Genomic DNA, 26201 nt, shown 5'->3' with positions numbered 1-26201 from the left:
TGCAAAGTTTAAATTTAGGTGGGTTAACACTTAACACCTAACACTTCTCAGTTAGAATAGTCTTTGTCACTATCAAATTAATTTCCAAAACAATCATGTCTCAAATTACGGTTTTTTTAAATAGATAAAAATTATATTTATCCTTTTAAACGATTTTCAAATTTTTTACCATTTTAAACATTCTAGAACAATTTTACCGGCAATGTATAACACAAATAAGAATTATAAAATAGTTCAATAAGAATATACCTCGTGCTATTAAGAAAGAAATCGCTACTTTTTTTAGAGTCCTTAATATTGGTGCACAAGACAAATATTTGGGTCTCCCATCTATTGTTAATAAATCTAAAAGTCAGACATTTGTTTATGTAAAGGATAAGATGTCGAAGAAGCTACAAGGTTGGAAGCGTCAACTATTGTCAGTAAGTGGAAGAGAAATCTTAATTAAAACTGTGGGGTGTACTATATCTGTCTATGCTCTAAGTTGTTTCAAACGGCCCGAATCACTATTAGATGATATTCACAAAATGATGATGCAATCCTGGTGGGGTCAAAAACAAAATGAAAAAAAAAACTCCAATGGATCAGCTGGGATACAATGAGCAAAATTAAAGAGGAATGCGGTATGGGGTTTAAAGATCTCAAAACGTTTAATCTGGCAATGCTGGCAAAACAGGGATGGAGACTAATGACTAAACCAAATTCTCTATTTATAAAGTCTTTAAAAGCAAATATTTTAGACTTACCTCTTTTTTAGGAGCGAAACCAGGCCTGAGACCATCTCGGGCTTGGCAGAGCTTATTGGAAGGCAAAAAAGTACTCGAACAGGATACCAAATGGAAAGTCACGACACAGGGTATAGTAAAATTCAAAGAAGAACCATGGTTTGGTAACTTACCTCCCGTTCGAGTACAGGAAGAAGACTGCAGTGATGAAAATCTGATCTGGCTAAGACAACTATTCAATGAGATAGGGGGTTGGAATACACAGCTCATTCATAGTAAGTTCAGTCCCAACATAGCACAACAAATTTGCCAAATAGACATTGAAGAAGGTGAAGATTCAGTCAGGTGGATAAAGCATGATTCAGGTCAGTACAATGTTAGAACGGGATATGAAGTAGCTTACAAGTTTTTTCATAAGTCTATGGAAGATCTTCGTGTCAGATTTCAAAGTAGACAACTATGGAGGAGCATCTGGGAGGTTCGATGCCAACCAAAAATCAAGGCATTTCTTTGGAAATTTGCTCACGAAGGGCTAGCAGTGAAGACAAACTTCATCAGAGGATACCTCAGATCCCCAATTTATGCCCGCGATGTTCTTCACTGCCAGAAACGCACCTCCATGCTCTGATTTTCTGTCCGGGAGTTGTGCAAGTCTGGAATCAATCACCAGTAACAAGTGTGATTCCCAGAGATCCGACTATGGAACCATGGGAGTGGTGGTGTCAGTTGATGGAAGCGGTGAGAAGAAGAAGAGACTCAAAAGAAAAAATCAGTCAAGTGGGTTACCTTCTATGGCAGATCTAGTTGTCCAAGAACGCTCTCATTTTTGAAAATTGCAGAGTTGAGGTTGGAAAAATTCTGTCCCAAACTTTGACATTTGCGGAAGAATTTGGGCGACTTGGGAGGCATAGCAACTGAAACTAAAGAGGAGAGAATAGCTTGTCCTTTTTGTTTTAATCACTACTGCTTTAGCTTGGTATTATTGTTTTTGGGAGTTCCCCAAATTTTTATTATTGTATATGCTTATCCCTGTTTGTGTGGATATTGTAATTGAATCATTTAATTGCAATAAAAGTATTATCTTGGGAAAAAGAATTATAAAATAGTTTAAAAATGCGATTGCACACACATTGCCTTGTACACACATTATCTGAAGTTTACAATTGCCCAGCTAATGGTAGCGAATATAGCGCGCGTGCTACCTGCAAAATTGTATGTAAAATTGTTGATGACACATCATTTTAAATAATTTTTAGAGTTTTTTATTTATTTTCTTAGATTTTTAATTAAATTTTTTATGATTTTTAATAAAATTTAATAAATAATCAAATATTTAGAATTGGGATAATATTTTTATGTGTTCAGGAGTTTTAGTTTTTTTTTTGGTTGGACAATCCGACATACTCCTCATATACTTACCAATTTTTTCAATTGTTGATGACACATTATTTTAAACAATTTTTAGGGTTTTTTATTTATTTTCTTAGATTTTTAATTAAATTTTTCATGATTTCTAATAGAATTTAATAAATAATCAAATATTTAGAATTGGAATAGTGTTTTTATGTATTCAGGAGTTTTGGTTTTTTTTTCACCCACACACTCCTCATATACTTACCAATTTTTTTCTCGGATGCAGTTGGTAGGAGTTGAGCCCAAGACCTTTGAGATGGGGAGGGGGCGAAATGCTGTGTGAGCTAAGGCTCATTGGCAGGAGTTTTTGTTTAAAAAGTAGTAAGAATCAACACTTTTTCACAAAGAAATCACAAAGAAAATAGAAGCATGGCCTAGGAAGCGTGGCCCAAGAAGCATACTCTAAGGAACAAAAAGTGTGCCCAAAGTGAAGGAAACTGGAACCCAAAACCCATACGCCCGGCGTGCATGTCCACTAACTCTGACCTCTTTGCACTCTAGCAGTCATAACTTGAGTTATAGAGGTCCAAATGAGGCGGTTTTAGTTGCGTTAGAAAGCTAATATCCAGAGCTTCAGAATGATATTCATATATCTATAGTGGACATTTAGTCTCAGCCACATACCACCATCATTTTTGGGACACAAAAAAACAGCGCCTCAGACAACTCAAAATGTAAACCCAGCGTATTCCAACTCTCAGGATGCAATAATTAAGGCCCAAGCTTAATTATCTATCTCATCAGAAGCCTTAATCACATCCAAAATACTCAAGACTCTAGAAGATTAGTTATTAATTCTTTCTAGAAACATAAAAGATTTGGTTGTTAGGATTTGATTTGAATTATTATTTTGAATTTGAAACTGAAGTCAGTAAGTTAGTTATCTTATCTCTCTCCGAAAGATAAGATTAGTTTAGTTTGAATTTGACTTCTAGATTTAGGCTACAAATAAGTGAGCGTAGCTCACAAGAGAGGACAATCCGGGAGGAGGATCTTAGGATCCAAATCAAGTCCTCGAACTACTTCTCTTCTTGTTTTTCTTACTTTTTTTATGGGTAACTAATTCTCAGTCAAAGGGTTAAAAGTTCTGTTTATATTTTTCATGAATAATTAATCTACGTTTATTTTATTTTGAAGTCTTGCATTGATCTATTTCATAATTGAGTTATTCGTTCTTCTTTCGGATTAGTGAATCGGAAGTTAAGCTAATTTTTAATTTTTTTTGGATGATTATATTATAATTGAAAATTTTGATATTTGAATCAAAGCTTGAAAACTCTTTTATATGACTATTTGAATTCGTCTAGGAATAGTGGTTCAATTAGTATGCGATACATACATAATTTTCAATCACTCTAATTTTGAATGAGTGACATATAATTCGAATTAGAACAACTTTTAAAAAATATGTTTTCTTTTAAGATTTAACTGGACATGGCTAACTTGAATACGTGATATATAATTTGACTTAAGGACTACTTTTAAATCTTATTTGAATCTAAAATCAGTTTTTGTGCTTAATCTCTTGATTGATTAAAGTGATGCCTAATTAATGCTTGAGAAACTGGGAAACCAAAGAATTGAAAATCAGTTACTAAAGGTTTTGTCGTGAAATATCTTTGTAAACTTTAGGATAAATAAACAAGATTGGTTATCCTAAGAGCATAAGCATCTCCAAAACCCTTGACTCTCATCATCATTGTCTTTCTCAATTCAACATTCAAATCTTTTCTCAAATCAACATTCAAGATTCTCAAGCTCTCAACAAGACTCAATCTTGTTCTCTTCGATCATCAATAAGGTTTTATTAATCTAATTAGAAATTTAATTTGATATTTTCTTGCCCAATCCTTTAATCCTTATGGGAATGATATCCACTCACCGTGGTATTACTTGTGCGATCCGGTGCATTTGCTGATATCCGTGAGTTTCAATTTTCGCTCATTGTCACCAACGATTGCTATATATTAGATCCTTCCAATAACTTTCACCTTGCTTTCATCTTTAATCTATTCTTTCTTTTTTTCACAAAGACAATTTCATCCAATGGCTAGTGAGTGTATAGTTATTATTGTTTATCCGAATGTAACAATATCATGTAAAGTTGATAGTGTATATTTTGAATGCAGTGATTTTGTTGTTATGCATACTTGGCAGTTGCATTCGTTGGCAGAGCTTAAAGGTTTGATTTTGGTCAATAGAAAAATGCTTGAAATTAAACACGTTCAAAAAATTGAGTATCAATATACTTCATTGGACGCCATGCAAAATATTCAGTATAAGGTATTTTGACTAAAGGATGCTGATCACATACGAGCTATGTTTGTTGCCATAGAAAGATTGTGACTGAACAAGTGATGGAGCTTTACATTAAGTTGGTGGATGTTGGTAGTAATTCTTCTTTTCCACGTGCAGTCCTAACAGGTTGTGCAGTAGAAACTAGTCAAGTGGGAAGAACCGAATCCCCCACAAGAATTCAATCTTCTCTTCGAATGATCAAACTTGATGCTGATTTGGTTTCTCAAAAGTCCGAGTTGTAAAACTCGCGTAATTAGTAATTAATTAACCAATAAATTAATTATTATTTAAAGAAACTAGAAACTTAAATTTTATAATTTAAAGAAGTATAAGTAATTAAAATATGAATTTTGACACCAATTTTAAAGAATTTGGCCAAAAATTGGACTAAACAGACCGAACCGAATGAACTGGACCCACAACAGGCCCAAAGCCCAACCCATTTGCCCTTGTATTAAAGAGCTTCTGGTAGGCGAAATTGTGATCTCTAACAATGGCATTCAACTTGGTGTGCGCATCTACTAACCCAGCACTTTCTTCATAACTTCGCACAACTAACCAGCAAGTACACTGGGTCGTCCAAGTAATAAACCTTAGGCGGATAATAAATGGTTATGTAGTTTTCGAATAATAATAGTAAATAAACAGAAAATAAGGATATAAATCTTTATGTAAATCATTGGTGAGAATTTCAGATAAGTGTATAGAGATGCTTTGTCCCTGTTGAATCTCTGCTTTCCTACAGCCTTCCTTTGATCCTTCTTACTCCTTTCCATGGCAAGCTGTATGTAGGGTACCACCGTTGTCAATGGCTACATCCCATCCTCTCAGTGAAAATGGTCCAAATGCTCTGTCACAGCACGGCTAATCATCTGTCGGTTCTCGATCATGTCGGAATAGAATCCACTGATTCTTTTGCGTTTGTCATCACGCCCAACAATCGCGAGTTTGAAGCGCATCACAGTCACTCAATCCCTGAATCCTACTTAAAATACCACAGACAAGATTTAGACCTTCCGGATTCTCATGAATGCCGCTAACAATTCTAGCTTATACCACGAAGATTCTGATTAAGGAATCCAAGAGATATGCACCCGGTCTAAGGTAGAACGGAAGTGGTTGTTAGTCATGCATTCATAGGTGAGAATGATGATGAGTATCATGGATCATCACATTCATCATGTTGAAGTGCAACGAATATCTTAGAACAGGAATAAACTGAATTGAATAGAAAATAGTAGTAATTGCATTAAAACTCGAGGTACAGCAGAGCTCCACACCCTTAATCTATGGTGTGTAGAAACTCCACCGTTGAAAATACATAAGTGATCAAGGTTCAAGCATGGCCGAATGGCCAGCCCCCAAGACATGATCAAAGGATCAAAATATAATCCAAGATAATCCAAAGATGTCTAATACAATAGTAAAATATCCTATTTATACTAGACTAGCTACTAGGGTTTACAAAAATAGGTAATTGATGCAGAAATCCACTTCCAGGGCCCACTTGGTGTGTGCTTGGGTTGAGCTTGAGCTTTACACGTGCAAAGGCTTCTTTTGGAGTTAAACTCCAAGTTGTAACGTGTTTTTGGCATTTAACTCTGGTTTGTGACGTGTTTCTGGCGTTTGACTCCAGATTACAGCATGGAACTGGTTTTGAGCGCCAGTTTGCGTCGTCTAATCTCAAATAAAGTATGGACTATTATATATTGCCGGAAAGCTCTAGATGTCTAATTTCCAACACCGTTGAGAGCGCGCCATTTGGAGTTCTGTAGCTCCAGAAAATTTATTTTGAGTGTAGGGAGGTCAGAATCCAACAGCATCAGCAGTCCTTTGTCAGCCTTTTGTCAGAGTTTTGCTCAGGTCCCTCAATTTTAGCCAGAAAATACCTAAAATCACAGAAAAACATACAAACTCATAGTAAAGTCCAAAAATATGAATTTAGCATAAAAACTAATGAAAACATCCCTAAAAGTAACTAGATCCTATTAAAAACTACCTAAAAATAATGCCAAAAAACGTATAAATTATCCGCTCATCACAACACCAAACTTAAATTATTGCTTGTCTCCAAGCAACTGAAAATCAAATAGGATAAAAAGAAGAGAACAGACAAGCAACTGAAAATTAAATAGGATAAAAAGAAGAGAACATACTATAAATCTCAGAATATCAATGAATATTAGTTCTAATTAGATGAGCGGGACTTGTAGCTTTTTACTTTTGAACAGTTTTGGCATCTCACTTTATCCTTTGAAGTTTAGAATGATTTTCATCTATAGGAACTTAGAATTTCAGATAATGTTATTGATTCTCCTAGTTAAGTATGTTGATTCTTGAACACAGCTACTTTTATGAGTCTTGGCCGTGACCCTAAGCATTTTGTTTTTCAGTATTACCACCAGATACATAAATGCCACAGACACATAACTGGGTGAACCATTTTCAGATTGTGACTCAGCTTTGCTAAAGTCCCCAGTTAGAGGTGTCCAGAGTTCTTAAGCACACTCTTTTTGCTTTGGATCGCGACTTTAACCATTCAGTCTCAAGTTTTTCACTTGGACCTGCATGCCACAAGCACATGGTTAGGGACAGCTTGATTTAGCCGCTTAAGCCTGGATTTTATTTCCTTGGGCCCTCCTATCCATTGATGCTCAAAGCCTTGGATCCTTTTTACCCTTGCCTTTTGGTTTTAAGGGCTATTGGCTTTTTCTGCTTGCTTTTCTTTTTCTTTCTATTTTTTTGCCACTTTTTTTTTGCAAGCTTTTGCTTTTTTACTGCTTTTTCTTGCTTCAAGAATCAATTTCATGATTTTTCAGATTATCAATAGCGTTTCTCTTTGTTCATCGTTCTTTCAAGAGCCAACAATTTTAACATTCATAAACAATAAGATCAAAAATATGCACTGTTCAAGCATTCATTCAGAAAATAAAAAGTATTGTCACCACATCAATATAATTAAACTAATTTCAAGGACAATTTCAAAATTCATGTACTTCTTGTTCTTTTGAATTAGAAACATTTTTCATTTAAGAGGGGTGAAGGATTTATGGAATTATTCATAGCCTTAAGACATAGTTACTATACACTAATGATCATGTAATAAAGACACAAACATAGATAAACATAAAGCTTAAAAACTGAAAAACAAAGAAATAAGAACAAGGAATGAGTCCACCTTAGTGATGGTGGCACTTTCTTCTTGAAGAACCAATGATGTCCTTGAGCTCTTCTATGTCTCTTCCTTGCCTTTGTTGCTCTTCCCTCATTGCTATTTGATCTTTTCTAATCTCATGGAGAATGATGGAGTACTCTTGATGTTCCACCCTTAATTGATCCATGTTGTAACTCAAGTCTTCTACAGAAGTGTTGAGTTGTTCCCAATAGTTGTTGGGAGGAAAGTGTATCCCTTGAGGTATCTCAGGGATTCCTTGGTAATGAGCTTCCTCATGCGTCTCTTGGGATCCATGAGTGGGCTCTCTTGTTTGCTTCATCCTCTTCTTAGTGATGAGCTTGTCCTCTTCAATGAGGATGTCTCCTTCTATGATAACTCTAGCTGAGTAGCATAGATGGCAAATAAGATGAGGAAAAGCTAGCCTTGCCATGGTGAAGGACTTTTCGACTATTTTGTAGAATTCAAGAGAGATGACTTCATGAACTTCTACTTCCTCTCCAATCATGATGCTATAGATCATGATGGCCCGATCCACATTAACTTCAGATCGGTTGCTAGTGGGGATGATGGAGCGTTGGATGAACTCCAACCATCCTCTAGCCACAGGATTAAGGTCCAGTCTTCTTAATTGAACCGGCTTGCCTTTGGAGTCTCTTTTCCATTTAGTTCCTTCCACACATATGTCCATAAGGACTTGGTCTAACCTTTGATCAAAGTTGACCCTTCTAGTGTAGGGGCGTGCATCTCCTTGCATCATGGGCAAGTTGAATGCCAACCTCACATTTTCCGAACTAAAATCTAAGTATTTTTCCCGAACCATTGTAAGATAATTCTTTGGATTCGGGTTCATACTTTGATCATGGTTCCTAGTAATCCATGCATTGGCATAGGACTCTTGAACCATTAGGATTCTGACTTGTTGAATGGGGTTGGTCAGAACTTCCCAACCTCTTCTTTGGATCTCATGTCGGATCTCCGGATACTCATTTTTCTTGAGTTTGAAAGGGACCTCGGAGATCACCTTCTTCTTGGCCACAACTTCATAGAAGTGGTCTTGATGGGCTTTGGAGATGAATCTCTCAATCTCCCATGACTTGGAGGTGAAAGCTTTTGTCTTCCCTTTCCCTTTTCTAGAGGTTTCTCTGGCCTTAGGTGCCATAGGTGGTTATGGAAAAACAAAAAAGCTATGCTTTGACCACACCAAACTTAAAATATTGCTCGTCCTCGAGCAAGATAAGAAAGAAGAGAAGAAGAAGAAAATGGAGGAGAGGGAGAGATGAGTATTCGGCCAAGGGGGAGAAGAGAGGGTTGTGTTGTATGAAAATGAAGGAGAATGGAGGGGTTTATATAGTGGAGGGAGAGGGGTTAAGGTTCGGCCATATTGGGTGGATTTAGGTGGGAAATGGATTTTGAATTTCGAAGGTAGGTGGGGTTTATAGGGAAGAGTGGATGAATGTGAGTGGTGAAGAGGTGATGGGGAAAAGAGATTGAGGTGATTGGTGAAGGGTTTTTGGGGAAGAGTGTTTATTGGATTGTGTGAAAAAAGAGAGAGAGAGAGGGTGAGTTGAGGTAGGTGGGGATCCTGTGAGGTCCACAGATCCTGAGGTGATTGATAAACCACTATTTTATGGTTTATCTTGTGCTTAATTGAGTGAATTTTATCAATCTTTCATACACTTATTCATACTAAATGCATGCGTTTATATTTTCCTTCCTGATTCTGTGCTATGATTGAAAACATGCTTCTTTGGCTTTTATTTTCTTTTATTTAATCCTCTCTTATTACCATTAGATGCATTGATATGTGTGTTAAATAATTTCAGAGATTACAGGGCAGAATGGCTTAGAGGATGGAAAGGAAGCATGCAAAAGTGGAAGGAATACAAGAAGTTGAAGGAACTGCAAAGCTGTCAGCATGACCCTCTCGCACTAAGATGACCATAACTTGAGCTATGAAGGTCCAAATGATGCAGTTCTAGTTGCGTTGGAAAGCTAACATCTGGGGCTTCACAACGATATATAATTTGTCATAGATGCCCCGAAGTTAAGCAATACGAACGCGTGAATGACACGTCCGCGTCGCATCTGCAAACTTCAATCCACGCAAACGCGCGGACGACGCTTCCGCGTCACTTTCCCGCGGCCTATACGTACCAGACTTCGAAATTAGCGATTTCTGCGCTATTTTTGGCCCAGTTTTAAGCTCAAAAAACACAGATTAAAGGCTACAAAGTGGAGGAATAAAAGGAGACTGATAATTCACTTTTCTTAATTTAGATGTAGTTTTTAGAGAGAGAGGTTCTCTCCTCTCTCTTAGGATTTAGGATTAGGATTCCTCTTAAAGGATTTAGGATTCCTTATTATTTCAACTTACAATTTCTTCTGAGTTCCAGGTTTAATGTTCTTTTTATTTATTTTCCCAATTTAATTTATGAAATTTTCCATGTTAGATTTGAATATTCTATTTAATATAATTTGAGGTATTTTCAAATCTATAATTTGTTTCTTCTACTTATTATATAAATAATTTAGATTTTTCTCTTTTGGCTTTGGTTGATTAATTGGTGACTCTTGAGTTGTCAAACTCATCATGATTGATAATTGTTACCTTTGCTGATTAATTTAGATTCCTATAACTCTAGTCTTTCCTTAAGGAGTTGACTAGGACTTTAGGTGTTAAATTAATTTGTCCACTTAACTGACCTTCATAGTTAGAGGTTGACTTAGTGGTAGCAAAAATATAATTTTCATCACCATTGATAAAGATAACTAGGATAGGACTTCCAGTTTTTATACCTTGCCAAGAGTTTTATTAGTTATCAATTTATTAATTCCTGCAATCTCTTTCTCCTATTCAAAACCCTTTCAAAACCCAGAATACGGTTTTCCATAACCAATAATAAATCATACTTCCCTGCAATTCCTTGAGAAGACGACCCGAGGTTTGAATACTTCGGTTTATAAATTTTATTGGGTTTGTTACTTGTGACAACCAAACGTTTGTACGAAAGGATTTTCTGTTGGTTTAGAAGCTATACTTACAACGTGATTACATTTGTGAATTTCTTTACCGACAGGAAATTCGTTCGTCAGTGATCCTGTGGGGTCTACAGATCCTGAGGTGTCGAGGATTTATCATCCCTGCACCAATTAGGCGTGTAAAACACCATCTCTATGCAATTCTGGCGTTTAGACGCCAGATTGATGCTTGTTTTGGGCGTTCAACGTCCATTTACAGCTTGTTTCTGACGTTCAGTGCCAGGTCTCCTCAGGGTGTATTCTTGGAATTTAAACACCAGGATGCTGCTTGTTTCTGGCATTCAACGCCAGATCCATGCTCTGTTCTGGCTTTTGAATGCCAGCCAGATGCTCCTTACTGGCGTTTAAACGCCAGTAAGCCCTTCCTCTAAGGTGTTCTGTTTCTTCTGCTATTTTTTATTCTGTTTTTAATTTTAGTATTTATTTTGTGACTCCACATGATCATGAACCTAATAAAACACAAAGGAACAATAAAATAAAAATAAAATTAGATAAATAAGAATTGGGTTGCCTCCCAATGAGCGCTTCTTTAATGTCAATAGCTTCACAGTGGGCTCTCATGGAGCCTCACAGGTGATCAAGTCAATGTTGTAGATTCCCAACACCAAACTTAGAGTTTGAATGTGGGGGTTTAACACCAAACTTAGAGTTTAGTTGTGGCCTCCCAACACCAAACTTAGAGTTTGATTGTGGGGGCTTTGTTTGACTCTGTATTGAGAGAAGCTTTTCATGCTTCCTCTCCATGGTTGCAGAAGAAGATCCTTGAGCTTTAAACACAAGGTAGTCCTCATTTAATTGAAGGACTAGCTCTCCATTGTCAACATCAATCACAGCTCCTGCTGTGGCTAGGAAGGGTCTTCCAAGGATGATGCATTCATCCTCCTCCTTCCTAGTGTCTAAGATTATGAAATCAGCAGGGATGTAAAGGTCTTCAACCTTCACTAACACGTCCTCTACCAATCTATAAGCTTGTCTTACTGACTTGTCTGCCATTTGTAATGAGAATATGGCAGGTTGTACCTCAATGATCCCCAGCTTCTCCATTACAGAGAGTGGCATAAGATTTATGCCTGACCCTAGGTCATACAGAGCCTTCTCAAAGGTCATGGTGCCTATGGTACAGGGTATTAAGAATTTGCCAGGATCTTGTCTCTTTTGAGGTAAAGTTTGTTGAACCCATGTATCAACTTGGCATTCAGCTTCATGATGGCTCCTAGATATTGAGCAACTTGCTCTCCAGTTACATCTTCATCCTCTTGAGAGGAAGAATAGTCTTCAGAGCTCATGAATGGTAGAAGGAGGTTTAATAGAATCTCTATGGTCTCTATATGACCTTCAGATCTCTTTGGGTCCTCAATAGGGAGCTCCTTCTTGCTTGAGAGACGTCCCATGAGGTTTTCCTCTTTGGGATTCACGTCCTTTCCTTCCTCCCTAGGTTCGGCCATGTTGATTATGTCTATGGCCTTGCACTCTCTTTTTGGATTCTCTTTAGTATTGCTTGGGAGAGTACTAGGAAGAGTTTCAGTGACTTTCTTACTCAGCTGGCCCACTTGTACCTCCAAATTTCTGATGGAGGACCTTGTTTCACTCATGAAACTTAAAGTGGCCTTAGACAGATTAGAGACTATGTTTGCTAAGTTAGAGGGGCTCTACTCAGAATTCTCTGTCTGTTGCTGAGAAGATGATGGAAAAGACTTACTATTGCTGAGCCTATTTCTTCCACCATTATTAAAGCCTTGTTGAGGCTTTTGTTGATCCTTCCATGAGAAATTTGGATGATTTCTCCATGAAGAATTATAGGTGTTTCCATAAGGTTCACCCATGTAATTTACCTCTGCCATTGCAGGGTTCTCAGGATCATAAGCTTCTTCTTCAGAAGATGCCTCTTTAGTACTGTTGGATGCATTTTGCCATCCATTCAGACTTTGAGAAATCATGTTGACTTGCTGAGTCAACATTTTGTTCTGAGCCAATATGGCATTCAGAGCATCAATTTCAAGAACTCCCTTCCTTTAAGGCGTCCCATTATTCACGGAATTTCTCTCAGAAGTGTACATGAACTGGTTATTTGCAACCATGTCAATAAGTTTTTGAGTTTCTGCAGGCGTTTTCTTTAGGTGAATGGATCCACCTGCAGAATGGTCCAGTGACATCTTAGAGAACTCAGATAGACCATAATAGAAAATATACAGAATGGTCCATTCTGAAAGCATGTCAGAAGGACACTTTTTGGTCATCTGCTTGTATCTTTCCCAAGCTTCATAGAGGGATTCACCATCTTTTTGTTTGAAGGTCTAAACATCCACTCTAAGCTTGCTCAACTTTTGAGGAGGAAAGAACTTAGCCAAGAAGGCTGCGACCAGCTTATCCCATGAGTCCAGGCTATCTTTAGGCTGTGAGTCCAACCATGTTCTAACTCTGTCTCTTACAGCAAAAGGGAAAAGCATGAGCCTGTAGACTTTAGGATCTACTCCATTAGTCTTAACAGTCTCATAGATCTGCAAGAACTCAGTTAAAAACTGGTAGGGATCTTCTGATGGAAGTCCATGAAACTTGCAGTTCTGTTGTATTAGAGCAACTAGTTGAGGTTTCAGCTCAAAATTGTTTGCTCCAATGGTAGGGATTGAGATGCTTCTTCCATCAAACTTGGAAGTAGGTATAGTATAGTCACCAAGCATCCTCCTTACATTATTGTTATTGGGTTCGGCTGCCATATCCTTTTCTTGTTCGAAAATTTCAGTAAGGTTGTCTCTGGATTGTTGTATTTTAGCTTCTCTTAGTTTTCTCTTCAGAGTCCTTTCAGGTTCCGGATCAGCTTCAATAAGAATGCCTTTTTCCTTGTTCTTGCTCATATGAGAAAGAAGAGAAAAGAAAAGGAAGAGGGATCCTCTATGTCACAGTATAGAGATTCCTTTATGTTAGTAGAAGGAGAAAGGAATAGGAGAAGGAGAAGAGTTAAGAATCCAAACACAAGGGGGAGGATAGGTTCGAATTCTTGAGATGGAGAGAAGTGTTAGTAAATGAATAAATAAATAGAATAAGATGAGAGAGGGAGAAATTCGAAAATAAATTTTGAAAAAGAGTTAGTGATTTTCGAAAATTAAAAGGGGAAATAAAATTAAAACTAAAATTTAAAATAATTAATTAATTAAAAAGAATTTTTAAAAAAAGAGTGAGGAATTTTCAAAAATTAGAGAGGGAAAAATAGTTAGGTGGTTTTGAAAAAGATAAGAAATAAACAAAAAGTCAATTAGTTAGTTGAAAAAGATTTGAAAATCAATTTTGAAAAGATAAGAAGATAAAAAGTTAGAAGGGATATTTTGAAATCAAATTTTTGAAAAAGATATGATTTAAAAAGATATGATAAAAAGATATGATTAAAAAGATATGGTTGAAAAAGATTTAATTTTTAAAATTAAAATTAATTACTTGACTAACAAGAAACTAAAAGATATGATTCTAGAATTTAAAGATTGAATCTTTCTTAACAAGAAAGTAACACTTCAAATTTTTGAATCAATCACATTACTTGTTAGTTAAGTTTCGAAAATTTGAAATAAAATTAAGAAGAAGATTTTGAAAAAAATATTTTTAAATTTTCGAAAAATAGTAAAAAAATAAAAAAGAATTGATTTTTGAACAAGTTTTGAAAAAAATAAGATTTTTAAAATCGAAATTTTGACTTGACTAACAAGAAATAACTAATTTTAAAAATTTTTTACTAAGTCAACCCAAAATTTCGAAATTTATGAGAAAAAAGGAAAAGATATATTTTTATTTTTGAATTTTTAATGATGAGAGAGAAATACACAAATTTGACCCAAAACATGAAAATTTTGGATCAAAACCAATGATGCATGCAAGAACACTATGAATGTCAAGATGAACACCAAGAACACTTTGAAGATCATGATGAACATCAAGAACATATTTTTGAAAAATTTTTGATGCAAAGAAAACATGCAAGACACCAAACTTAGAAATCTTTAATGCTTAGACACTTATGAATGCAAAAAATGCACATGAAGAACAACAAAAGACACAAAACAAGAAAACATCAAGATCAAACAAGAAGACTTACCAAGAACAACTTGAAGATCATGAAGAACACCATGTATGAATTTTCGAAAAATGCATAAATTTTTTTTAAGAAATATGCAATTGACACCAAACTTAAGAATTAACTCAAGAATCAAACAAGAAACACAAAATATTTTTTATTTTTATGATTTTATAAATTTTTTTGTATTTTATTTTATTTTTTTCGAAAACATATAGGAAAAATAAAATAAGAAATTCAAAATTTTTAATAAGAATTCCAGGAATCTTTGCAATGTTAGTCTAAAGCTTCGGTCTAAGAATTAGACATGGCTTAATAGCCAGCCAAGCATTTTGTGAAAGCTTCTGTCCAAAACACTAGACATGGCCAATGGCCAGCCAAGCTTTAGCATATAAATCAGACATACAACAGCTGATACTTCATCCAACTTCATATACTGATAAGGGGAAGCCTCAATCCAATTGAGTTAGACATGGCTTTTCAGCCAGCCAAGCTTCAACATGCTTCATGAAACACTAGAATTCATTCTTAAAAATTTAGAATAATTTTTCGAAAACAGAAGTAAAAATTTTTTTGAAAGAATTTTTTTTTGAAATTTTTTTGAAAATAAAACAAAAAGAAAATTACCTAATCTGAGCAACAAAATAAACCGTCAGTTGTCCAAACTCGAACAATCCCCGGCAACGGCGCCAAAAACTTAGTAGGCAAAATTGTGATCTCTAACAATGGCATTCAACTTGGTGTGCGCATCTACTAACTCAGCACTTTCTTCACAACTTCGCACAACTAACTAGCAAGTGCACTGGGTCATCCAAGTAACAAACCTTACGTGAGTAAGGGTCGATCCCACGGAGATTGTTGGTATGAAGCAAGCTATGGTCATCTTGTAAATCTCAGTTAGGCGGATAATAAATGGTTATGGAGTTTTCGAATAATAATAATAATAATAAATAAACAGAAAATAAGGATATAAATACTTATGTAAATCATTTGTGAGAATTTCAGATAAGTGTATGGAGATGCTTTATCCCTGTTGAATCTCTACTTTCCTACTGCCTTCCTTTGATCTTTCTTACTCCTTTCCATGGCAAGCTGTATGTAGGGCATCACCGTTGTCAATGGCTATATCCCATCCTCTCAGTGAAAATGGTCCAAATGCTTTGTCACAGGACGGCTAATCATCTGTCGGTTCTCGATCATGTCAGAATAGAATCCATTGATTCTTTTGCGTTTGTCATCATGCCCAACAATCGTGAATTTGAAGATCATCACAGTCACTCAATCCCTGAATCGTACTCGGAATACCACAGACAAGATTTAGACCTTCCAGATTCTCATGAATGCTGCCAACAATTCTAGCTTATACCACGAAGATTCTGATTAAGGAATCCAAGAGATATGCGCCCGATCTAAGGTAGAACGGAAGTGGTTGTCAGTCACGCGTTCATAAGTGAGAATGATGATGAGTGTCACGGATCATCACATTCATCATGTTGAAGTGCAACGAATATCTTAGAATAGGAATAAACTAAATTGAATAGAAAATAGTAGTAATTGCATTAAAACTCGAGGTACAGTAGAGCTCCACACCCTTAAACTATGGTGTGTAGAAACTCCACCGTTGAAAATACATAAGTGATCAAGGTTCAGGCATGGCCAAATGGCCAGCCCCCAAGACGTGATCAAAGGATCAAAATACAATCCAAGATAATCCAAAGATGTCTAATACAATAGTAAAATGTCCTATTTATACTAGACTAGCTACTAGTGTTTACAGAAATAGGTAATTGATGCAGAAATCCACTTCCGGGGCCCACTTGGTGTGTGCTTGGGCTGAGCTTGAGCTTTACACGTGCAGATGCTTCTTTTGGAGTTAAACGCCAAGTTGTAACGTGTTTTTGGCGTTTAACTCTGGTTTGTGATGTGTTTCTGGCGTTTGACTCCAGAATGCAGCATGGAACTGGCGTTGAGTGCCAGTTTGCGTCATCTAATCTCGAATAAACTATGGACTATTATATACTGCTAGAAAGCTCTAGATGTCTACTTTCCAAATCCGTTGAGATCGCGCCATTTGGAGTTTTGTAGCTCCAGAAAATCCATTTCGAGTGCAGTAAGGTTAGAATCCAACAGCATCAGCAGTCCTTTGTCAGCCTTTTGTCAGAGTTTTGCTCAGGTCTCTCAATTTCAGTCAGAAAATACCTAAAATCACAGAAAAACACACAAACTCATAGTAAAGTCCAAAAATGTGAATTTAGCATAAAAACTAATGAAAACATCCCTAAAAGTAACTAGATCCTATTAAAAACTACATAAAAACAATGCCAAAAAGCGTATAAATTATCCGCTCATTAGCTTCAAATCTTCTCTTCCTTCAAACCAATGAAGGAAGTTGAAGAACAAAAGGGGAAATGGAACAAAGAACAAAACCCTTGGTCCAATTTTAAATTCATGTAACTTTCAATCTAGTGTTCCGATTGACGAGCCGTCAATGGCCACGCGTTCATCTCGGAATTCTCTACAAAATTCACCCAACAATTTGGTAAGAAAATTCTTATTTCATGCCTAGTTCTCCCCCTTTTCAGTTCGTGATTTAGGTTTTGGAAATTGAAATTTTTTGTGATTTTGATGGTTTAAGGGTACTCTAGCGGTGGATAATTGTTGGGTTTCACCCTAATTTTGAGTGGATAAGGTAAGAAACCACTTAACTCTCTATGAATCATTAATTAGAAAACTCTATGTTAATTATACTAAATTTGGATGGTATTAGATTGAATTTGGTGTTTTGAAGTTAAATTGGTAGATATTGGAAGCTTGAAATTGAATCGTGGGAGCTGAAAATTCAGTTGGTGAGGAGTTGGAGCTTTGGAGCTTGAGAAACGGTGGATGATTGAGGCATTTTGAGCTTAGGAAGAAATTGGTCAAGGTATAATTTCGGTTTCTCGTAACTAAAATATAATGTGTCGTGAAAACGTTAGTTAGTTGACCGTAAGATAGGATTGGATTGTTCATGTTGTGAGGATTGATATTTGTTGGTATTTATGAGGCTTGGTGATTTTGAGGTTGATGATTATTGATATGTATGATTGGGTACTGTATTGTTGGTGTGATATTGATTGATGATGATGTATGTTTAGAATGAGTATAATTGGAATTGATGCATTTGGATGGGAATTATTGAATAAAGGTTGAGAAAAGGAAGTTTGAATAATGTTTAGATGTTGGAAAGGTTGGAGAGTATTTAGTATAGGATGAAAATGCTTGATATTGATTTTGAAATAATTTGATACTGGAAATGATTTGAATGACTGAGAGGTGTTTGGTTTGGTGGTTGGGACCCTTCAAGGATGGCAGAAGTCCAAGTTTTAGAGGAGATGCTGTCGAGATTTTTTGAAAATAGGAGGATTCGCCTGAAGTTTAAATTTGGGTGGGTTAACACTTAACACCTAACACTTCCCAATTAGAATAGTCTTTGTCACTATCAAATTAATTTTTAAAACAATCATGTCTCAAATTAGGGTTTTTTTTAAATAGATAAAAATTATATTTACCCTTTTAAACGATTTCCAAATTTTTTACCATTTTTAACCTTCTAGAACATTTTTTCTGGCAATCTATAACACAGATAAGAATTGTGAAATGATTTAAAAATGTGACTGCACACACATTGCCTGACGTTTACAATTGCCTAGCTAATGGTAGTGAATATAGCGCAAATGCTACCTGCAAAATTGTATGTAAAATTATTGATGACACGTCATCTTAAACAATTTTTAGGTTTTTTATTTTCTTAGATTTTTAATTAAATTTTTTATAATTTCTAATAGAATTTAATAAATAATCAAATATTTGGAATTGGAATAGTGTTTTTAGGTATGTAGGAGTTTTGGTTTAAAAAGTAGTAAGAATCAACACTTTTTGACAAAGAAAGTACAAAGAAAATAGAAGCATGGCCTAGGAAGCATGGCCCAAGAAGTATAGTCTAAGGAACAAAAGTGTGCCCAAAGGGAAGGAAACTAAAACCCAAAACCCATATGCCTGGCGTACATGTCCACCAGCTCTGACCTCTTCGCACTCCAATGGTAATAACTTGAGTTATAGAGGTCCAAATGATGCGGTTTCAGTTGCGTTAGAATGCTAACGTCTAGAGCTTCAAAATGATATTCATATATTTATAGTGGACATTTAGTCTCAGCCACATACCACCATCATTTTTGAAACACGAAAAAACAGTGCCTCAGACAACTCAAAATGTAAGTCCAACGTATTCCAACTCTCAAGATGTAATAATTAAGGCCCAACCTTAATTACCCATATCATTAGAAGTCTTAATCACATTCAAAACACTCAAGACTCTAGAATATTAGTTATTAATTCTTTCTTAAAACATAAAAGATTTGGTTGTTATGATTTAATTTGAATTATTATTTTGAATTTGAAACTGAAGTCAGTAAGTTAGTTATCTTATCTCTCTCCGAAAGATAAGATTAGTTTAGTTTGAATTTGAATTCTAGACTTCAGCTATAAATAAGTGAGCGTAGCTCACAAGAGAGGGCAATCCAGGAGGAGGATCTTAGGATTCAAATCAAGTCCTCGGACTACTTCTCTTCTTCTTGTTTTTCTTACTTCTTCATGGGTAATTAATTTTCTGTCAAAAGGTTAGGAGTTCTGTTTATATTTTCTATGAATAATTAATCTACATTTTTTTTATTCTGACGTTTTACATTTATCTATTTCATAATTGAGTTATTCGTTCTTCTTTCGGATCAGTGAATCAGAAGGTAAGCTAATTCTTTTTGGATTATTGTATTATAATTGAAAAATTTGATATTTGAATCAAAACCTGAAAACTCTTTCACATGACTATTTGAATTCAACTAGGAATAGTGGTTCAATTAGTATATATGAAGGCCAAGGTTCCATCATATTTATTTAAGAAATGTAAAAGAGAACAAATTAAGGTATAAATATTAATGGTGAGTTCATATAGATATTTAATGTAGATATCAATGTCAAGGAGGTTGGGGTAATTTATTATTTTTTGTGTCTATAATACCTTATTAGATAGATTAATATATGATAAGAACTTTGATAGCTTATCATGATGAGAGGACTTGTATATATACATATTCATTGTTAGATTAGATCTCTCTCCTTTAGTGGCCGTTGAAGCAATTCAGAGTACTTTGGGTGTGTTTGGCAAACACGTTGGTGAAGAAAGAAGTGCGTTTGAGCTTTTTGAAAGTTTTACTTTTATGTTTGGCAATTTTTTTCTTTTTAAACGCAGAAACGATTTTGCCTCTAAACCCACGTTGAGAAGAAGCTAAAATTTGTAGCTTCTGCGTTTCACGTTCATGGTTGCTGATTACTTTTAGAAAATTAAGTGAGAAATTTTTTTCTTTTTTACCAACCTTACCCTTTATTTTCTTCTATAAGAAGGATACCAATAACTATAAGTTTCACTGTGTAGTTCTTTCTACTTTTTCATAGTTCTTTCTTCTATTTTTTTTCATCAAAATCATTCAGATTTGTTTCGATCACTAGTAAATTGAATATTTTAATTTTTTATTATTTTTAGTACTCATTTTCATATTTTAATTTTTAGTGTTATGATTTATGATGTTATGTTTTTATATGAGTTTTTTTATCATTTTCTATACTATTTTTTATATGTATATTTTTTTATGAATTTTTTTATTTTTGTTTGACTTTATTTATATGATTTTTTATTTATTTTATTGTATTTTTTTATTCATATGACAAATATTGTTGATTTTTTTATTTTTTATAGTGCTATAATTTTTCAGATATTTTATTAATTTTTATGATTTTTTATTATTTTTTGTTCATATGAATTTTTTTTTTCTATCTTTTACTACATTGTATTTATATTATGTATGAAATTTTTTATTTATTTTATTCATATGTATTTTATTTAGTTTTTATTGTATTTTTTGTTCATATGATATATGTGGTTGATTTTATGAAATTTTTATTATTTTTTTATCTGTATGATTTTTTTTCTATTTTTTGATGTACTCTATCTTTGTTTTATATTAATTTTTTTATTTTTTATTTTGACTTTGTAAAAATTTGTAATTGTAATTAATATATACTACGTTTATTATCCAAATTTTGTATAATATAAACTATGATCCTATAAAAAAGGATAAAATAAATAAAAAATTAATTATAAGTAACAATAGAGCCATAAATAATGAAAATTTATAGTTCAAAATAATACTAAATTAAAGAGTACAGGTAATATTAGAAAAAATATAGAATATTTTTTTTGTTTAACATTATAAAATTTATAGTACTCTCTTTCATATTTTTTTATTATATTTATTTATTTATATAATAAATATTTTTTATATTATTTTTGTTAGATTCTGTATTTGCATGTACATAAAAAAATAAATTGATGTCTCTTTTAGTAATTTTTTATCTAAAAGTGATTTTGAGTAGTATAATCCAAGCAACATTTATTTTGCTATAATCAATTTTGATACAAATATTGCCAAACATAAATCACGTTAACACAAACTTACTTTTCATCAAAATCAATTTTGTAAAATCAATTTTATGCAAACTCACTTTTGCAAACTGAAATCCAAACACACACTTTATAGTTCAGTGAAGATCCCATGGGCATATATATATATATATATATATATATATATATATATATATATATATAGACAAAAATAATAAATTTTATTAATTTTTTATTAATATTTTTTTGTTATTAAATATTTTAAAGGGTAAAGTATATTTTTTGTTCTTTAAGTTTAACAAAAGTTTCAAAAATACTCTTAGGTTTTATTTTGTTTCAATTTTGTCTTAAAAGTTTTCGATTTGCATTAAATATACCTATGACGACTAATTTTTTAAAAAATTTAAAATCAATTCAACAACAATTTTATAAGAATAACTTTCAACACAAGCAAATTAAGCATAATTTTCATGTATTATTATTAGATTGATGTTAAATTTTTTAAAAATTTAGCCATTAAAAATATATTTGATGCAAATAAAAAACTTTTGAGACAAAATTAAAACAACATAAAACTTAAAAGTATTTTTGAAACTTTTACCAAACTTTGAAGATAAAAAATATACTTTATTCTATTTTAAATATTATATTACCGCAACTTGCATTCTATTTTTATTCTTGCAAGTTTCTTCACTCATCACTCATAGGAAAGAAATGGTATAGTGTTAGGGACGTTTAACTCCATAGATATCGTTGTCATGGTGTTATTTACAATAATGTCAAGCATCCAATTAGGAGGGAGGTTTATGCATTATTATAATAATATAATATAAGTTATAAAAATGATGGAGTTCCTTTCTATGCTGAGTCAAGGGAAAAAAAGTTAAATAATGAAGTTGAACTTAAGTTATATACCACCAAATAATTACTGTTTAAAATATTAACAAAAAAAATTGCATACATACCAACAGACATAAAGAGATGGTTCACCAAATTGTTTGAGGGTTCAATTCAACCTTCTATTTGCATTAATTACAGCTGAACTTATGAATTGATAAGTCAACTGGGAATGTATAAACAAATATATATGTCACGCTTGAATTATAACTATCTATATATTCAATTATTTTTGTAAATTTTTGTAATATAAATTTTATTTGAATTGTTTTAAGGAAAACGAAGGAAGATTGAAATGTATACACTAGGATATTACAACTTACTAAAAGATTGTCTGGTTTAATTAATTAATTAATAACTAGTGACAATGAAAAGTTGAAAACTAATAGTTCTTTTGATTGGATAATAATTGGACCCAGTTCACTAGTGATACCGCTTCTTTACAAGTTACAAATATGAAGGACAAATTTATGATGGAGAAATAGTTAAGGATAATTAACTAAGGTAATTAAGAATTAAGAATTCAATATAAAGCGAAACGCACGTAATCATAAAGTATAGTTTATGATATTTAATTTAAGATTCAATAATAGCTTAGTCCAAACGTGAGACAAAAAAAAAGGTTCCCAATAATTCAACCCCAAAAGGAACGTTTTCAATCTGTGGGCGTCGCAGTCGCATTATTTTTTTTTTTTTGTTGGGTGCAAAATCTTTTATTCAAATGCAACTTTACTTGTAAAGAATTAAAGATGCTAATAGTAGAAGACATTACAAACTTAATCTAGCAATAGCTTCGTTTCTAAATAAGCTTTTTATTCATGCTGAAAAAAAAATATTTTTTATTTAACATATTTTTAATATAAATTTTATTTTTTTATTACATATTTTATATTAATAACTAAGTTAATATTTATTTTTGGTGTATATATACTTATACTCATCATATTCACTTTACACACACAAATATATATATATATATATATATATAAACCCAAAACTTTTAATCCTTATTTGCATAACTCTTCTTCAATTCAGAAATCATTAATGCTGTTCATACTCTATCCAACCCCTCTGCAGCCACCCTCTCGCCGCTTTCCCTTCTCACCGCATTGTTACACCTCATCTTGCCATGATCCTCACTGCGTCGTGCTCTCTATTTGCGGCGTTCCTTTCCGTAACTTTGTCGTCGTGTTCATTTTTCTCTCTGTTACCGCGTCTCCCACTTTGTCCACTTCTCTATCCTCTGGCTCGCCATTGCGTTCCCCCACTGCGTCATTTCGAAAGAAGTCGCCATCTTATCATTTAGATTTTTTGTATAAAAGGGATAAGTATGATTTTGGTCCCTAAGGTAGAGGCTGAAAATTTATTTCGTCCTCCAACTTTTCTTCGCTCTAAAATGGTCCCCAAGGTTTCAGTTTGTTTTAAAATCGTCCTTCGGACGAAAATACCCTCCCCTCCCCTCCCCTCCCATCTTCTTCCTCAACACCCCTCTTCTTCCGTAACCCAGAAAAGAAAAACAGCCAACAATGGATAACAATAACAACAATGACAAAATTGAAAATCAGAATAACCCACCACCACCACCACCATTATCATCATGGTCATTATCATTATCATCAGAACCATTAACAAAATTGAAAATAAGAAGAACAACAAGCAGAAGCGGAAGAACAGCAGCAAACAAAGTTAAACCCAAAAGCTGAAGCTGAACCCAGAAGCTGAAGCAAAACAGAAGCAGAAGCAACACTAATGAAATCAAAACTCAGAAAAATCATCATCATCAAAACTCAGAAAATCATAATCTGAACTCAAACAAACAACAATAAAACTCAGAATCATCTGAACTCAAACAAACAACAATAGAAGAACAACAACCCAGAACTCAAAATCATCGTCATCGTCAAAACTCAGAACCCAAAATCAGAAAAACGATAATCATAATGGAATCAAAAGAACAACAACAACACAGAAACCAGATTGATAATCATAAGCATGCAGAAGCAGCAGAACCAGAAGAAACCACAAGAAACCAGAAACCGGCGAGGAGCAGCGGTGGCGGCGGCAGCGAAGAGCGGCGGCGGCGGCGAAGACCCTTCCCCTTCTCCTCTTCTTCCCGAAACTCCCACTCCCCCCTCTTCTCCCTTCGCGTTCCCTTCCCCCTTTCCCCGAAGAGCAGAGCGGCGGCGGCAGCAAAGAGTGGTGGCGACAGCGAAGAGCGGCGGCGGTAAGGAAGACCAGTGGCGGCGGCGAGGAGAGAAGAAGAAGAAGAAGAAGAAGAAGGTGGTGGTGCGGTGCAGGGTGGCAAAGCGGCGGACGGCGGGCAGCGGTGCGGTGGTGCGGCGGTCCCCTTCCCTTCCCCCTTCCCCCTCCCCCTGCCCCCTTTTTCTCGCCCCCACCCCTTTCTTTCTTTTCCCACCCCCCTTCTCTGTATCTATCCCTTTCTTTTTTTTTTAATTTATTTTATTTTATAATTTTTTAATGAAGGGTAGTTTGGTAATAAAAAAAATGAAATTAGTAAAAAGGACGATTTTAAAACAAACTGAAACCTTGGGGGCCATTTTAGAGCAAAAAAAAGTTGGAGAACGAAATAAATTTTCAGCCTTTACCTTAGGGACCAAAATCATACTTATCCATTGTATAAAATCTTGTTATTTTTGTATAGAATGGATACTTAAATCTCTATTCATATGGAAATTAATAATTAGTTAGAACTATCAAATAGATGGGAAATGAGGTTCCCGCGGAGAATGGGACTCCGTGGAGAATGGAGATGGGGAGCAATATTTTTCCATAGCGAAAAATGGGAACGGGGACAGAGAATAAATCTGAGAAAAGGAATGGGGAGCAGAGAAGCATCTCCCGCCCCTGCTCTACCCTATTGACATTCCTATATCCACGAGAGTCGAGATCGTATTGTGTTTTAAATATTAATTAAAAAAGTGAAAGTTTCATTAGAAGATAGGAAGAATTTGTTAAACTTTAATTTATATAGTCTAATTGATAGATTTCTTCCTTGTTTAAGATATTTCTACTTTTGGGTAAAATATGATTTCTTTGGAACACAACTCATTCACGGATTCACCTTTACATCCAACCTTGCTTGTGGGTGTAAAATCGATTGATTTCATTTTTAATATAAAATATATTTTTTTAAATAAGAATAAACTAAATATTTTTTCTTAAACTGTGATATTATAGCAATGAAGATGAAGAGAGTTGAAGCAGTGAAGCCTTTTGGAGCGTGCTTTGATGAAAAAGGCATTGGAAGCAAGAATGGGGTACCGGATGTGCCAGGTGTCAGTCTGGTATTGGATGAGAATCAAGGAGTGAATTATGAGATAAATGGACACAACTCAATGGTTGAAGTGAATAAGGATGTGATGTGTCTGGCATTTGTGGATGGTGGGAAAGAAACTAAGACTGGAATAGTGATTGGAGGGTATCAAATGGAGGATAGGATATTGGAGTTTGATCTCAGCACTTCAATACTCAGATTCGGTAACTCTCTCCTGCTTCATAACAATGCAAGTTGTTCAAATCCATCATCTTTAAATTTTTAATTAATTCACATTGCAACATCTTAATTAATTATTTCCACCTTGTTTTTTGTCCAGTAGAATAACATTGGATATATATGTCAAGCCCTAAGTGTATCTTATTTTTGGACCTTGAAAGTTTGGTTGTTGGGCCTATTGTGTTCTGTTTGCACTACCTAGACTGAAATAAACCTATTTATTGGGCCAATAAAATGCCCAATATCGTTAGAGTTTCACATGATCTAGCTAGTGCTGAGGTTCTGGACTTCTGGTTATGATAGTTACCTATTTCTTGGGCCTATATGGCATGTTGCTGATTTTATTTTGTAACTAGCAAGCTAGTAGTAGTAACTTATAAATGTAAACATGCATGGAACATCTCTACTTAACTACTTTAGAGATATGAATGAACGCAACTAGCACAAGTTACATGCATCTTCATCTTTCTTATTTAATTTCCTTTTGCCATTTGTGTATATTCCAACACAGCAGCTTACGAACGCAACCTTAGCTTGTTTCAATGCGTATATATCATCATGTAATAAACCACTTAAGGCAAGGGCAA

At 34.4% G+C, this 26201-nt stretch overlaps 1 non-coding gene across 1 annotated transcript; it reads left to right on the top strand.

Moving 5' to 3' along the window:
* The first annotated feature begins 12857 nt into the window (after positions 1-12857).
* On the top strand, positions 12858-12965 carry LOC112718544 (small nucleolar RNA R71). Its single transcript, XR_003160879.1, has one exon. It is a non-coding gene; the product is annotated as a small nucleolar RNA R71 (small nucleolar RNA).
* The last annotated feature ends 13236 nt before the right edge of the window (positions 12966-26201 follow it).

Source organism: Arachis hypogaea, chromosome 10, assembly GCF_003086295.3.
Source record: "Arachis hypogaea cultivar Tifrunner chromosome 10, arahy.Tifrunner.gnm2.J5K5, whole genome shotgun sequence".
In the NCBI taxonomy this organism is placed as follows: Eukaryota; Viridiplantae; Streptophyta; class Magnoliopsida; order Fabales; family Fabaceae; genus Arachis; species Arachis hypogaea.
Note: the sequence above shows the minus strand (reverse complement) of the source record. Positions and strands in the feature narration are given on the sequence as shown.